Source organism: Sorex fumeus, unplaced genomic scaffold, assembly GCF_029834395.1.
Source record: "Sorex fumeus unplaced genomic scaffold, SorFum_2.1 ptg000054l, whole genome shotgun sequence".
Taxonomy (NCBI): domain Eukaryota; kingdom Metazoa; phylum Chordata; class Mammalia; order Eulipotyphla; family Soricidae; genus Sorex; species Sorex fumeus.
Window position 1 is genome coordinate 43,730,265 of NW_026606111.1, and position 15,190 is coordinate 43,745,454.

A 15,190-nucleotide genomic window follows, 5' to 3' on the forward strand; every position below is an offset into this window, starting at 1 on the left:
AGTTATTTTTAAGTCTTTTGCTGGTCTGTCATTGAGCATCTACATTGAGGAGGGTGAGTTCTTTCTGATGTACAGATCCCATGACCATGAAGAAATGACATTCACTGTCTCTTATAACCTTTAGCCTGAAGTCCATGTGGTCTGATACTAGTATGGCTACTCCAGCTTTGTGGAGGTGTTCTTTTCTTGAAGACTTGTTTTCCAGCCTTTTACTTTTAGCCCATGGTTGCTTTGATTGCTCAGATGTGTTTCTTGCAGGCATCAGAATGTTGGGTTCAGTTTTCTAATTCATCTTCCTATTCTGTGCCTCTGAATTGGCACATTTAGTCCATTGACATTGAGAGAGATTGTTGTTATGGGGATTTGTGCTATCTTTATGTAGAATTTTGGTACTTGTGGGGATTGCCTTAGCTTAAAGTAGCCCTGTTAGTACTTCTTGCAACAAAAATATGGTACTCTTTAAAAGTTTGCATGTCGTCTCTGTGCAAGGACCATGATAATCTCTGTATCATTTCAATTTTAGTATATGTGTAACCAAACCTAGTAGGAGTTAATTTTTCTCTTCTGATTACTTTGAGTGTTGTCCTTACATACCCTATGGTGGTACCTAATCAAGGAAAGTATTTCAAAGCAGCTTGATAGATTTAGAACTTTAATGTCCCAGAAAGAAAATATGGTTTTTACCATATTATCTTTTACCATAATCAACGCATCAGTTTTACAAAATAATTCTTTTGGAAGATGTTATATGAGTCCTGTTTAATGCACTTCCCTGAAACCTTCATTAAGACCATTAAACTAGAGCCTTTTGCTGTTCTCACCTCAGTCCCGTGTACATCTCCAGGAAAAGGTGGATGGTGTTGTCTGCACTTTGACCACCTTGAATGTAAGTAGGATTTTTCTCCTGAAGGAAGAGGTGAGGAGAATATTGATGATTTCATTCCACATTATTATAAGTTCAACTTGAACGGAAGTTGAGACTCATGAGGGTCCTGTAAAGGACAGAAAAATGGGTCTCAGTGAAGTTTAATGGCCAATACACATTAACAAACACAGATGACTCAAAGCAGCCTGTGTGCATCTTTTTGTATAGTGAGTTTCATATCTAATGATAGTGATTCTCAGTCATGACACACGGGCAAAACAGACATATAATTAAAAATCTAGTTCTCTGAGCAGAGTGGGGTTTCTTAGGTGATTGAACAAGTGTGTAGTAATTTATTACTAAGCACATACGTAGTTTGAATGATGTGTACTTTTTGATCTAAAATTAATTCCAAATATGTCTAAAATGACAGTCTCCTGACCCCGCACCTGGCTTTCTTCACCAGGGTCCCTTGGAGGGGGTGTGTTGAGTTTCCCTCACCGTGCCAAGCAGAGCCCCGGCACCTGAAGACCTCTGCAACCAGCCATAGGTACGCTTTAAACCACTCACCCCAAGCTTGAAGGAGCCTCATGCATGAACGAATCTGACAGAGGAACCCAGGTGTGCGCAACCGGGGGATGAGATCTCCAAGGGTGCTCAGATCAAGACTGGGCCTCCTCCAACCAGATCCCCCATCTCCTAGTAGCTAAGTGTTACAACCACGAACTGCCCCTGGAGCCATGTAATCCCATCAATGGCCAAGATACAGAGACTGGATTTTGTTGATAAGACAACACCAATTATTGTCCAGTTGTCACTCTGAGAGTACCTGGTACGCATCTGCGAGTAACTTGCCCTTGTGTTTACCAGTCATTTACGCTTCTTTCAATACAGATTATATGATCATGGTTTATGCTTATTTTTACTATTGTAGTATAATAGCTAAATACTGATTTATTTCACAGCACTAATTTATTAAAAACATTCATCCTTGGCCTATCATAGTAATTGCCAGGATTTGTTGGTTTTGCTTGTTTTTTGATTACTTAAATTGATTTTGGTCCTTTTCTTTCAGGTTGAAAAATTTTGACACAAATGAGTATATGTTTTTCTTTATCTTCTACAGTTTTAAACTGAGAACAACTGTTTGTTTTGTACAAATAAGATACCTGTGCATTTACTATTTCTTCTCATTTTATTTACATTTTAACACATCTCGATTCATCTACAACTTATCCTAGTAAGTGTTGTCATATTGAAAGAAACCACCAATTTTTTCAATCATAGCACTGTAGCACTGTCCTCCCGCGGTTCATCCATTTGCTAGAGCGGGAACCAGTAACATCTTACACCAAATTGTGAGATTTGTTGTCACTGGCTTTGGCCTATCGAATACGTCATGGGTAGCTTGCCAGGCTCTTGCTATGTGGACGAGATATTCTCGGTAGCTTGCCGGGCAGAGGAATCGGAATCAGGGTTGGCCTCCTGCAAGGCAAACGAAAAAATCCGCTGTGATGTAAACGTTATCTAAAATATACTAGTAATAACAAATGTTGTTTCATAAACAGTGCAATATAAACAATTATTTAGTAATTTTCTTGATTTTTTAATGAAATAGCTAAGCTCTTGAGTATCATGGGAGTATTTTTCTAACACAAGAGTCTGACGAAGGTGAAACTGTTATAACCGTCTTGTAGAATTCCATCTCCCTAGCCTGCTTCAATCTACCCCACTCACTATCCAATCCGGTCTTCTAATGGGATTCTGACCTCCTGATTGGCTATCCTCTACCTTTCACCTGCCTACTTTATGACATCATTCTCCCACCAAACCAACCACCAACTGGTAGAATCTTGGGGGTCTCATGTAGTTGTTTGTAAACAAATTTGAATCATCATGGCAAGTGACGAGTGACCAATGACCAGTCACCAGTGAGCAGTTGTCTGTACTAAACACTTGTGTTCTTAAGCCGCTTCAGTGTTCAGACGTAATCTCGTAGTCTCCTCTTCTCGTCTACCTTTCATCGGTATTTCCTCTTCTCTGACCATGTCAGGTAAGGAATAATACCTTTCAAAGCTTGTCATTAGATTTATCATCCCTAAACTTAGCAGTCAAGGAAGAACAGCACGTAGTAATGAAAGAAAGTATTCAAGTAGAATTTTATAAGCCTCATTTTAACTTGAATTTGATATTTGCTGTGTGACTTTAGACATTGGCTTACTTTATGTCACATACAAAGTGTTTTTCGTCATTGATTACATTATATTCTAGACATACTTAGGAGCTCAAATACACACACACACACACACACACACACACACACACATATATATATATATATATATATATATATATATATATGAGGGTTGATTCTCTGTGTTTCTTTTTCCTTTTCCTAGTGAATTTTACATGATATTCACTTAAAACAAGTAAATCAGAGACAGTATTTTTAAAGAAACAGAAAATATAGATGCTGTGAAAAACTGTTAATATATACTAGCATGTGTTCTCTGTAATGGTCTCTCCACTTGTATTTATACTTCAGTATTTTGAATATAGTGATATTACAAAGTAATAATCATTTATCTTTGAGTTTTCTATTTAAACCAGGTAATAAGAAAATATGGGGCATGTGGAAGGTGTGGAGTGCTGAGCATTAGGGAGGCAAGCCCTCTAAGGTAAGCAAGTTTGGGATCACTTTCATCAAACTTTGAACAATCCACACCAAGACAATATGAGGGAGAAAAAAATAGGAAGAAAGAAAGAAAAAGTATAGAAAGAAAGAAAGAAAGAAAGAAAGAAAGAAAGAAAGAATAGGGACTTCGATTATCAAGGAAGAGGAAAACGTTTGTTCATAATGTTGAAGAGAACCAAAGATTTAAAATCAAAAAAGAAAGGTACCAGTAGGAAAAGCATATTATCAGAAAGCCATCATTGCTGGCATTTTTCCTTATTATCTCTTAGAACACAGTACTTGGTTCTTGACAATTTGAGTATAAACACGCTTCAGAAATGATGCTTCCCATAAGTAGCTAATAGTGCTTATCTAGGGTGGTGGAAGACACATAATCTTCAATGCTTTTATTACGTTATGGTTTTAAGTACATGTACGCGCTGCCTGTTAAAATTAAAAATTGGTATATTCTAACTTGAATAAGGAGATTTGATTCATTTGTGTGGTAAGTAGGTTCCAGGTTAAAGTGGCTTCTCATATTTACAAATATTATTTCATGTGATTTTTTCTTCCTAACATGAAAGTATTTTGATAATAGTCAACTTCTGTTTTAAATCCTAGGAGGAAAAAGAAAAATCAAGTCTCACAGGTCTAATTACACATTTTTGTCATATTTGTGAATTAAGATTTTTCCTACATTAAAGATATTTTATTGGATTTTGGTGCTCATTTATTAAACATTGAGAAGAACATTTTCCTGGTTGATAAAGCTAATTCTAATCTAGGGGTTGAAAGTAAATTTGCAAATTTTGTGATCACTTTTTAAATGGTCTTTTCTGTGTCTTGTGTGATCAAGAGAAATCCTATGCTATGTTTAACACGTGTTGTTTGCTGGTTAATATTCAAAGGTACTGATGAGAATATTTTTTTGTACTTTCAAAATTTCTTTTCTGTATTTTACTCATTTAAAACATTTCCTTTCTATGAAATACAATCACGCTTACTCCTATTTTCTTTTTGTTATGTAGTTACTGGTAAATCCTTTCTCTTTAATGGACTGGTAAAGTGTGCAATCAAAAATCACCTTCTATTCCATTTTTTGGCTAGCAGTTTTTTGTAAAATAGAATACTGTCTACATATTGTATATGTGGAAAAATTTATTAATAACGTTATTGTACTGTTTTATTTGGTTTTGTTTGGGATCACATCCACTGTTATTCAAGGCCTACTCTTGGGTCTGCTCTCCATAACTTACTGTACTATGCTGCTTGCTACAGAGCCCAGATTTCATTAATATCTATATTCTTTTTCAGTTATGTGATAAATATTTTTCATTATGTTTTCTTTACCCTTCCTCCTATGTAAATCACATGAAATAGAAAAATTATATTTATGTATGTGTTATTTTTCTAAGAATTATTAGTAACTACATTTTAGACAAACAATTTAAGACACAGAGTTTAAATAAAGTTTTCCTTCCAAAAATATTTCTTTGAAAAAACTCAAGTTGTCATTTTTGAAGTGGATCAAAAATGAGGGTAAACTTCAATACATCCACAAGAGTAAGTCGTATGTGAACCGTAAGTTACAGGTACTCATCGCACAAGTCAAATGGAAACCTGATGATTACAATGGTAATAGTTGTAAAGACCCCAAATGCCTAAATTAATGTAAGGTATTCCTTCTGGTTTCTGGACTTGTAGTGATCATGCAGGGTCCTGGCAAAAAGTCCACATGCTTTAGGATGTGTAACCTGGAAATTCAAAAGGCACTGAGAGAGATAGTACTGGAGGGCAAAAAGCATTTATCTTGTACACAGCCAATCCAGTTTTGAGTCTATGAAGTTCTTGAGCTGTTGTTTGTCTGTGAAACTGTGTGTTTTTCCTTCTATTATGAATGAGAGTCCTGCTGGGAAATGTATTTTTGGGGAGGCATTTATTTCATTGAGTCTTTTCACTATGTCCCACCACTGTTTTCGGGCCATGAGGGTTTCATCAGAAAAATCAGCTGTGAATTTTAAGAATGCTCCTTTGTAAGAGATTTCTTTCTTCGATTTTGCTGCTTTCAGAATTTTGTCTCTGTCTAAGGTTTTGATCATTTTGATCAGAATGTGTCTTGGGGTATTTTTATTCGGATTTCTTCTAGCTGGTACCCTTCGGGCCTCCTGAATGTGGTCACAAGTTTTCTTCGGCTCTGGAAACGTTGTAGCAATGATGTCTTTGACAGTTTCTTCTTCATCAAGGTTTTCTTCCTTTACCTCTGGGACTCCAATAATTCTTTGTTACCCCTCTTGGCGTCATCCCGATCTTCTCTTGCCATCTATTCCCGAATTGTGAGTCTCTTTTCCATTTTCTGCTCTTTTCTGGAGAGTCTCTGAACTTCGTCTTCGAGCTTACTGATTCTGTTCTCAGCAGCTGTTACTCTGCTGCTGAGGCCTTCCACTGAGCTTTTCAATTCGCCTACGAGATTTTTCAGGTCTGACATTTCTGATTGCAATTTCCTCATTTCTGACTTCATATCCTCTTATCTTCTATTGGCATTGATTTCCATTGTTTCTTTTAATTCCCTAAGCATCCTAAGTAGCTCCCTTCTGAATTCCTTGTCAGAGAGGTTGTCTAACATTAGAGTACTGTTGGTGTCATCTGGGCTAGACTCTTCAATATGAAAGTTTGGTGGGCTTTTGCGTTGCTTTACCATTGTGAGAGGTGTGGTTTAATCTGTCACGTTCACTGTTACTATTCTGCTTGATATGCAGTAAGAGTTAAGATAGGCTTATGAGTTATTGGCTACTGTATTTCTAGTGGCTGAGCTAAAATAGAGAAGTTTCCACCTAAGAAGGTAGCTTATGGCTCCTATGGCATATGTAGTGGGAAAATATTTCGCGGCCGCTGATGCGGCCGCAGCTCCAGAAATGGTCCCTGGCACTGGGCGAGGATTTGGGAATGTCTCCTGTTTGGAATTGGAGCCATTCAGCTTTGTTGCCAGAGCTGGGCCTCTGTGCCCGTCCCACGCGGCTCAGGGGTTGAAAACCGGCTTTCTAGGGGCTGGATCTAGCTACGCATGCCCAGACAGGGTCCCAGGCCCTTGGGAGAGGACTGTACCTGTTTGGAATTGGAGCCATTCAGCTTTGTTGCCCAGAGCTGGGCCTCTGTGCCCATCCCACGTGGCTCAGGGGTTGAAAACCGGCTTTCTAGGGGCTGGATCTAGCTGCGCATGCCCAGAGAGGGTCCCAGGCCCTTGGGGGCGGGCTGTACCTGTTTGGAATTGGAGCCGTTCAGCTTTGTTGCCCAGAGCTGTGCCTCTGTGCCCGTCCCACGCAGCTCAGGGGTTGAAAACCAGCTTTCTAGGGGCTGGATCTAGCTGCGCATGTCCAGAGAGGGTCCCAGGCCCTTGGGGGGGGGGGCTGTACCTCCAAAGGCCTTCTTTAAGTCAATGAATGTTAAACAGAGCGGCATCTTGAACTCCCGAGAAACCTCAATGAGTTTGGTTATCCTGTGGATATGGTCGATGGTGCTGAATCCTTGGCAGAACCCGGCTTGCTCGCATGGTTGTCCTTCATCTAGTGTTCTGCAAATCCTAATTAGGAAGACTCGAGTGAACAACTTGTAGATGACAGACAATAGGCAGATCGAACGATAGTTGCCAATGTCATGGATGTCTCCCTTCTTGAACAGTATTACGGTCCTCCTGGTTTTCCATTGGGACGGAACCTTGCTTTCAGGCAGTTAGCGAGTGAAGAGCCGAGCCAGTGTATTGATGAGTACTGACTGCAGGTTCTTCAGGTGCTCAGGTCTGACCTTGTCTGTGCCGGGTGCTGTTTGTTCCTTTACCAACTAAATGGCATGTCGGATTTCGGAAGGGAGAACTTTGGGAACGACATATCCATCCTGTGGAATTTGGTATGTCGGCAAGTGGACATGGCTGTCGAAGAGATTTGAGTAGAAGTCATGGTAATCTTCTCCATTGCCGTTCTGGAGGATGTGATGGATCCATCAGGACATCGGAGGGCAGTCATCTTGGTCTTGTAGTTGGCGAAGGACAGGTGGGCGTTATGAATACTTTTCCCAGCTTCTGCCGCATCTACCAGTACTTCTGCTCTTCTCTATTTGAGGTCTTCCTTGATCGCATCTCTGCACTGCTTTGCGAGCTTGGACATTAACTTGTGGTTGCCTGAGGCATGCGCCAAACCACACTGGCAATTTTGTTCAAGAATTTTTGAAGATAGGCGATTTTTTGTGTCTCTCTTTTGGCATTCCTCGCACATTCATGGAGGTGCTGAACCAGTCGATCGCATTCCTCGTCAATGTTGTCAACAATGGCATCTTCCCATGTTGCCGCAATTGTACCAAAGAGTTCCCAGTTTGTGGTCATACTGGCAGTTCTCTTTTTGAACTTTGCAACCCTTTCTCCCCGCTCTGTGAAATAGAATTTTGCATGAAGGAGACGGTGGTCCGATACCGTTCGAAATATTGGGACAACAGTGACATCTGTCAGGCAAAACCGTCGATTGAATATGATGTGGTCTATTTCGCTGTGGAATCTTCCACCGGGAGACTCCCATGTCCATCGTTTAGATTATGCCTTCTGGAACTGTGTTACCATGAATGGTTTTGGTCGACATGATGAACTCAGATAGTCTCTCACCCTGTTCATTCCATTCTAGGCCATGGGTCCCAATGTGAAGTTCTTCAGCTGATCTTCTCGGTCCTATCTTGGCATTAAAATCACCCACACTGATCTTATAGAAGGTGTGGTCTTCTTTATAGAACTTCTCTAGCTCCATGTAGAACTTCTCGATTTCTCTTTCATCATAATGAGATGTTGGTGCGTAGACAACGAAGATAGAAACTGCAGGCAGTGAGCCACATCTATTCAAATGTAAACTTCTGATTCGGGTTGTTATTCATTTGAATGAATCAATGCTCTTGGTCAAGTTTGTGTTGACAAGGACACTGACGCCTCCAACACCTCTTTTATCGCAAGTTCCCAGGAACAATTCTTCTCCAGTGTCAAAAATGGCATAGTGAGATTCTTGCCTTCTTGTCTCGGTCAGACCAATGATGTCGTACTTGATCATTCGCACTTGTACCATCAGGTCCTCGATGGATGCATCTGATGCTAGCGTACATGCATTGAAAGTACAGACGATCATTTTTGTCTTCCTTCATTGTGACAGCCTAGGTCGGCCTTGAGATTTTGTCGACCTCTCCTTTCTCATCCTTCTCAGTGCTGCCATGTCGGTGAAGCCTTCAGAATTAGGTGAATGTACATGGTACAGGGTTAGTGTACATGATAGTCATATGAATACACCTGTGCTAATATATCGCTGGTATCTAGAGAATATATATATTGAAATTAGATCACATAGCTGAGTGTGATCTCATCTTTTCTACACACTCCCATGCCCCACACACCCAAAGACTTGTACTAATCCTTATAGATCCATGACTTTTCCTCCTCCCCTCTCCCAGAGTCTTTTAAAATTTCTTTTCAAGTACTAATGTAATGCGCTTTAGAAAATATTGAGTTAAACTTTATTGTTGTCATTTAGCTTTTAGATAGGGAACCAAGAAAATCTTATTAAAAGAGTATTTTTGTTTTCTTTGAAAATGGTAATAAGAACATTATCCTTGAGTCCCTCAATAGACATTATATAAAGAATTTTGTGAGGAATTCCCTGTACAAATCAATACTCGAAGAAATAAATGACTTCTCTGAATGAGGATGAACTGGGACATTTCAAAGTATCAATCAGTGAATCAAAGATGAATCATAGCATCCTATAGATAAAAATGATCTTGATGTAATCTAGTCAACACCACTACATTTTTTTCTTATACCAGGTGATAGCACTTTTAACTTTTTAGTTTTTATTTATTTATTTTTATTAATGAAACACCGTGAGGTGCAGTTGTAGACTTACATACCTTTGTACTTGGTTTTCAGTTATACAAGAATCAAGTATCCATCTCTCCACCAGTGAACATTCTCCAACACCAAGGAACCCAATGACCCTCCCACCCCCCATCTCCCCGACTTTGCCCCAACTCAGGGCATTCCCTTTTGCTTTTTCTTTGTTTTAGGGTGTTGTGGTTTACAATGGAGGTCAATACCATTACATTTTCAAAGAAGAACATAGTCCCCTATATGTTCAAGACACTACTACTGTCCTGCGGTTCTTTCCAGAATGTACCCTCCTCCAAGCCAGCCCTTTGGAAATATGCTGGGAAGGACAACTGGATGTTCCTTTCCTCACACTGACCTGGAAGACTCTTGCTGATTCTCAGCCACATCAATTATTTCATTTGTTGCCTGATATCACCTCCTGTCCTTTATTTTTTTAAAAAAAATATTTGATTTGTTTCGGGAATATAAAGAAAAAAATTAAATGGACTAATAAAACAAAAGCAAAATCAAACCTTTACACTCTGACATCAAAATCGTCCTAATAGGAGGGGAAGTAAATGACTGAAATGCGTAGGGGAGTGTTGTTAGTTAGTTGTGGACAGTAGCTGGATATTTGACAGTGCATGGAGTATGAATACACAGATCCAGAGATGAGGAACTCTGTACTTGAAGCGAATACAGTTTGTAAACTAGTCATCACAATTATATGTCCATATGAAATTTATATACATATGCTTTGTGCCTTCCTTGCATGTATGTGTTATGCATTCCTTTATCATGGCCTCAGAAATGCATCTGAGGGCACTCGGAAAATTAGTTGAGCCCCAAGTATGGGGAGAGAAGTAGTAAAGAATTGGAGGAGGAAGAAATATGATTTGGAGCTTAAGAGCCGTGTAAAAGGAATATATAGATATGTATGTGTGTGTAAATACACATATATATGTATAAATATATATATGGGCTGGAGCCATAGCACAGTGGGTAAGACGTTTGCCTTGCACGCGACCAACCTGGGTTCGATTGCTCTCCTCCTCTCAGAGAGACCGGAAAGCTACTGAGAGTAACCCTTCCTCATGGCAAAGCCTGGCAAGGTACCTGTGGTGTATTCAACATGCCACGAACAGTAACAACAAGTCTTACCATAGGGACTTTTCTGGTGCCCGCTCGAGCAAATCAGTGAACAATGAGAGGACAGTGCTACAGTGCTATGGTTAATTCAAACGTTGTTTATGCAAAATATGAAAGAATCAAATAAATATTCTATAAAGCTGATTATACCTATTAAATTAATATAACTTTAAATAGTGTTTAGAAATGAAGTTGAAGAATTTGAAGGCTATAGAAAGATATTGACAATATATCAAGAAACACAACGGATTTTTGAGGCGCAAGAACACGTACCTGTTGTCCTTTCTTAAGGTTTTTTTTTTGGCTTTTATAGAATATGTTTTCCCTGAGTTTTTGTTAATCGCTTCCGTTTTTTAGAAAGCATCATAATAAATTATATTTCTTAAAAAAGTAAATAAATTTGTGTTTGTGAGTGGATTATGTATGTTTGGAACCTGGGAAGTATTTTCCTATGTAAGTTACATTAAACATGATATTTATAACAGAAATACCATCTGCAGTACTATTAACAATAGCCAGAAGAAACTATGGTATACCTACACAATTGAATACGACGCAGTTGGCAGGAAACTGAAATCATGAAATTTGCTTATAAATGGATGTGCAGGGAAGAATATTATGCTCAATGAAATCAGTCAGAAGGAAAGGGGTATACTGATTGGACTACCCCATTTTTTGGATATAAAAAACCAGAATATGAGACTAATAGCCAAGGATAGCAGAAACACAGGCCAGGAGAATTGGTCAATGGTTGGACGCTTGCCACAAGTGCTCAAGGCGAGCATTTAGAATAAAGAAGGGACCGCTATGACAATGATAGTTGGAAGTGATTACTCTGGGTGAGAACTGAGTCCTGAAAGTAGGTAAAGGAATAAACGTGAGAACCTCTCACTCTCTGTATTACAATCCATAATGCCCAAAGGATGAGAGAGAGAGAGAGAGAGAGAGAGAGAGAGAGAGAGAGAGAGAGAGAGAGAGAGAGAGAGAGAGGTGCCTGCCATAGTGTAGAGACAGCAGGCTGTCAGGTGGGGTTTGGGGTTGGGAGAGGGAGTGGTGGGAGAGAAACTGGGGACATTAGCAATGGAACTGTATACTAGTGGAGGTTGGGTGTTAAAATATCCTATGATTGAAACTGAATCATAAAAAGGTTTGTAATATGTGTCTCCGGCAGATTCAATACAAAAATATGATATTTAGTTTCTACCACCATGACGAACCTATGAATTTACTGAAATTTATTTTTATCACCTTGGCTGGGCTCATTACATGGATGTCTGTGTGGTAAAACTTTTTCCATTTTATGCGGACTGAAGAGACAAAAATCATAGGGTTGGGACTTCTGGTGGAAGGAGAGAAGAGCACAAAACACCCTGTTGACCACACCTCAGCAGGGTCACCTAACTTGCGTGATGACAGACCTCCTTCACTGATTACTTCTGTTGTAATGTGGAAAAATGAAAAGACTTTGCAGGCTGACAAGAGGTTGTCTCCTCCAGTTCCCACTATTTTCTTTTTGATTAGAATTGTTTAAAGATTATTTGAAATATTTGGAGCTTAATGATTTGTTCTCATATATTTCCCCTACATGGTGTCAGTGGGCATTGATCCAGGAAGGCCAGCATGAAAAAGTTGAGGTACATGTCTTAACCACCAATGCCAACACTACTGTAAGTATGGAACCCAAAGTACAATAGTAAAACTTCAAAATGTGTTTGTCAATGAAATCGGTGGGAATGCAGGGAGAAATGGGTAATCTGTTGGTGGAAGGAGGCAGACACTGGTGGTGTGATTAGAATTGAAATATTGTATGACAAATCTCCATTATAAATGACTTTGAAATCAAAATTGCCTAAATTTTAAAAAAAAGAGAAGTCAACTTACGTCTATATTTCAAGAAAGCTTGTCTTAGCAAATTTTGGCAGGGAGACCATAGTTGGTAGAGAGAGGGAGAAAGAAAGGGAGAGTTGACAGTTGGGAAGAGAAGCCTGGATATCATGGAAGAGATGAAAGCTGATCTAAGAAGATTTGGAGCCATCAGAGTTTAGTTAGTTAAATGGTGAGAACATTGCAGTTTAGATACTTAAATAGTGAGATTGGTTTCAGTCATCAGCACTGTATATATAGAAAGAGTTCAAAGACCTCACAGATATTCAGGCTATAATAACTAACAAGGGAAGCGTTTTTTTCCTGAAGCACTATGTAAGGATAATATATTGCCAGGAAAATGATAAAAAGTTGTTTATCTTATTCACAGATTAATACATTAGAGATGAAAACTTTTATACAAAGGAATCTATCATCTTGTCCTGTTGCTCTCTTTTCTTGTCATCATTCCATTCTCCACCATGAACCTACCTAATCAGGGCTCGCCACATTTCTCAGCAGTATCACCACATAGCCTAAGAGCATGTGTTAACTGCAGGTAGCTCACAGCTCTCATGTTTGCCCCCCCATCCAAGCCAGAGCCATCCTTCTGAAACCATGGATATTTGCTGAAAACCCGTTCTTCCTTGAAGTGGCAGTCATGGTTTACCTCTTCTTAATCATTGTGTTTACAAATTTAGATGAATGTCACTATACTAGTGACAGGGATTTTCCAAACTAAGAAAAGCATAAACATTTCCCTTTCCCCCACGAATTTTGGGCTAATTTTTTCTATCCACTGCTAATAATTTGTGATAATCAGGAAAGAGTACTGAAGTAAAAACAGGGACATTTATCAATTTGGTGCCATGACTAATCAGTCTTAGTATAAATATATATTTCTAGAAAAAAAAGCAGAAGAAAAGAAGTTGGTTTCTAGCAAAGAATGCCAAACCTCCGCCAAGAAGTCCTTTGAAAATAAAAATTCTGACTATGTACTGAACATGAATGACACTCAACGCCTCTTTTGCAGACCACAACACCCGAAAGGAGAGAGAGAACAAAAGGGAATGCCCTGCCACAGAGGCAGGGTGGCATGGGGGGGATTGGTGTGGGAGGGATACTGAAATCCATGGTGGTGAAAAATGGGCACTGGCGGAGGAATGGGCATTTGATCATTGTATAATCGAAACCCAAGCACAAAAATTTGTAAATGTACAAATGTACATCATGGTGTTTCACTAATAAAAATTAAAAAAAAATAAAGTAAATATTTTTTTTGTCTGCGAGAGATCAGCAGATGGGAACCTGAGTGAAGGCAAAAGATTAAATTGGTTGACTTTTATTTTTCCTTGAGTATATTAATTTGATTTTGGAGTCAATTTATATGAGAGTTCATCAAGACACAGAAATTTTTAGCGCTTCTCTTGTTTAAAAGTATAATGATAGACCATATCTCTATCTCACATTATTTTTATTTCTGATAGTTCGACACAAAAGATACGTCAAAATCATAGATAAATGTAAATTATTTAAATACTTTTTTGATTATGTAAAATTACCTTATAGAATTACATTATAGAATTTCATAAATTTTAGGATTATGCAGAATCAACGTGCATGTATCATATTACACTCACTACGAAAGGCCTACTCTGTCATTCACCATAGTTCAGTTTTTCCACTTTGATTATACTTCTCGATCTGGTAACTAAATAGTCTCATAGTTCTAAAATTTGTTTTTATTGCTTTGAAAAGATCAAAATTATGCAATTTTCAACATTGGATGAAACTAGAGGATATCATGCATGTAAAGTTAGCCTTAAGGAAATGAACAGATACAGAGAGATTTTTCTCATATGTGGGATGTAAAGACACACAGCAAGGTAGAAACAAAGGTTCAAGAGCAATGTAAGGGGAGAACTGATCCACACAATTGAGTCAGGGGATTGAGAGTGAGGGATTCTGGGGGATTGGGGGAGAGGGAGGGTTTATTATTTGAGAGAATCTGGAGTGAGTGTCATGTTGGAATTATGTGTATGAGAAACCATTGTTAATTGAATTATAAATCGTAGAATATAAATAATGTTTTAGACGTTTGTCTGTCTCATTTTATTCTTTTAATTTGTTTTCTCCATATGCCACATATGCATGAACTTGTAGGATGCCTATCTTTCTCTGCCTGGTTTATGTCACTAAACATAATTTCCTCATGTAATCCATTTTATATACAAATAATAAGAAGATTTCACTTCATACAACTGAATAGTATTCCATTGCTTTACCACCTTTCATTTTCAAAATTTGTGGTTTAAAAGATACAAATATTTGTTTTAACAATGCTCTGGAGTTTTAAAATTTTTAGTTTAGTGAAGCTAAATAGATTTTACTGAAAAACACTCAGAAACTTGTGAAACAGGTGTAGGGTGGAATGGAATATTTGTTCAAGCGAGAACAGTCATTTAACAAAGCAAGCAAAGAGACATAGAGAAAGGAAGCACGGTATTTCTTCTTATGAGAACAAAAGCTTGAGGAACAAGCCCACTCTGGTAGTTTAGGAATAAGTACTTGGAGTGGTATGAACTTTACCTTTGCACTTTAGGGGAGAACCTGAGTGAAAGTATTAGAAGTACTTTCAGGAGCATGATAAACTGGAGTCTGCAGTTGGAATGAGGTGGGTAGAGAGTTCTTTGGGGAGATCTGAACTATGGAGAACAGTAATATAACATTAATGATAGTATCTTACCGTGGG

General features: G+C 38.6%; 1 pseudogene; it reads right to left on the minus strand.

The window, feature by feature from the left end:
* Nucleotides 1-443: 443 nt before the first annotated feature.
* Nucleotides 444-540, minus strand: LOC130033754 (uncharacterized; annotated as a pseudogene).
* Between the last annotated feature and the right edge of the window lie 14,650 nt (nt 541-15,190).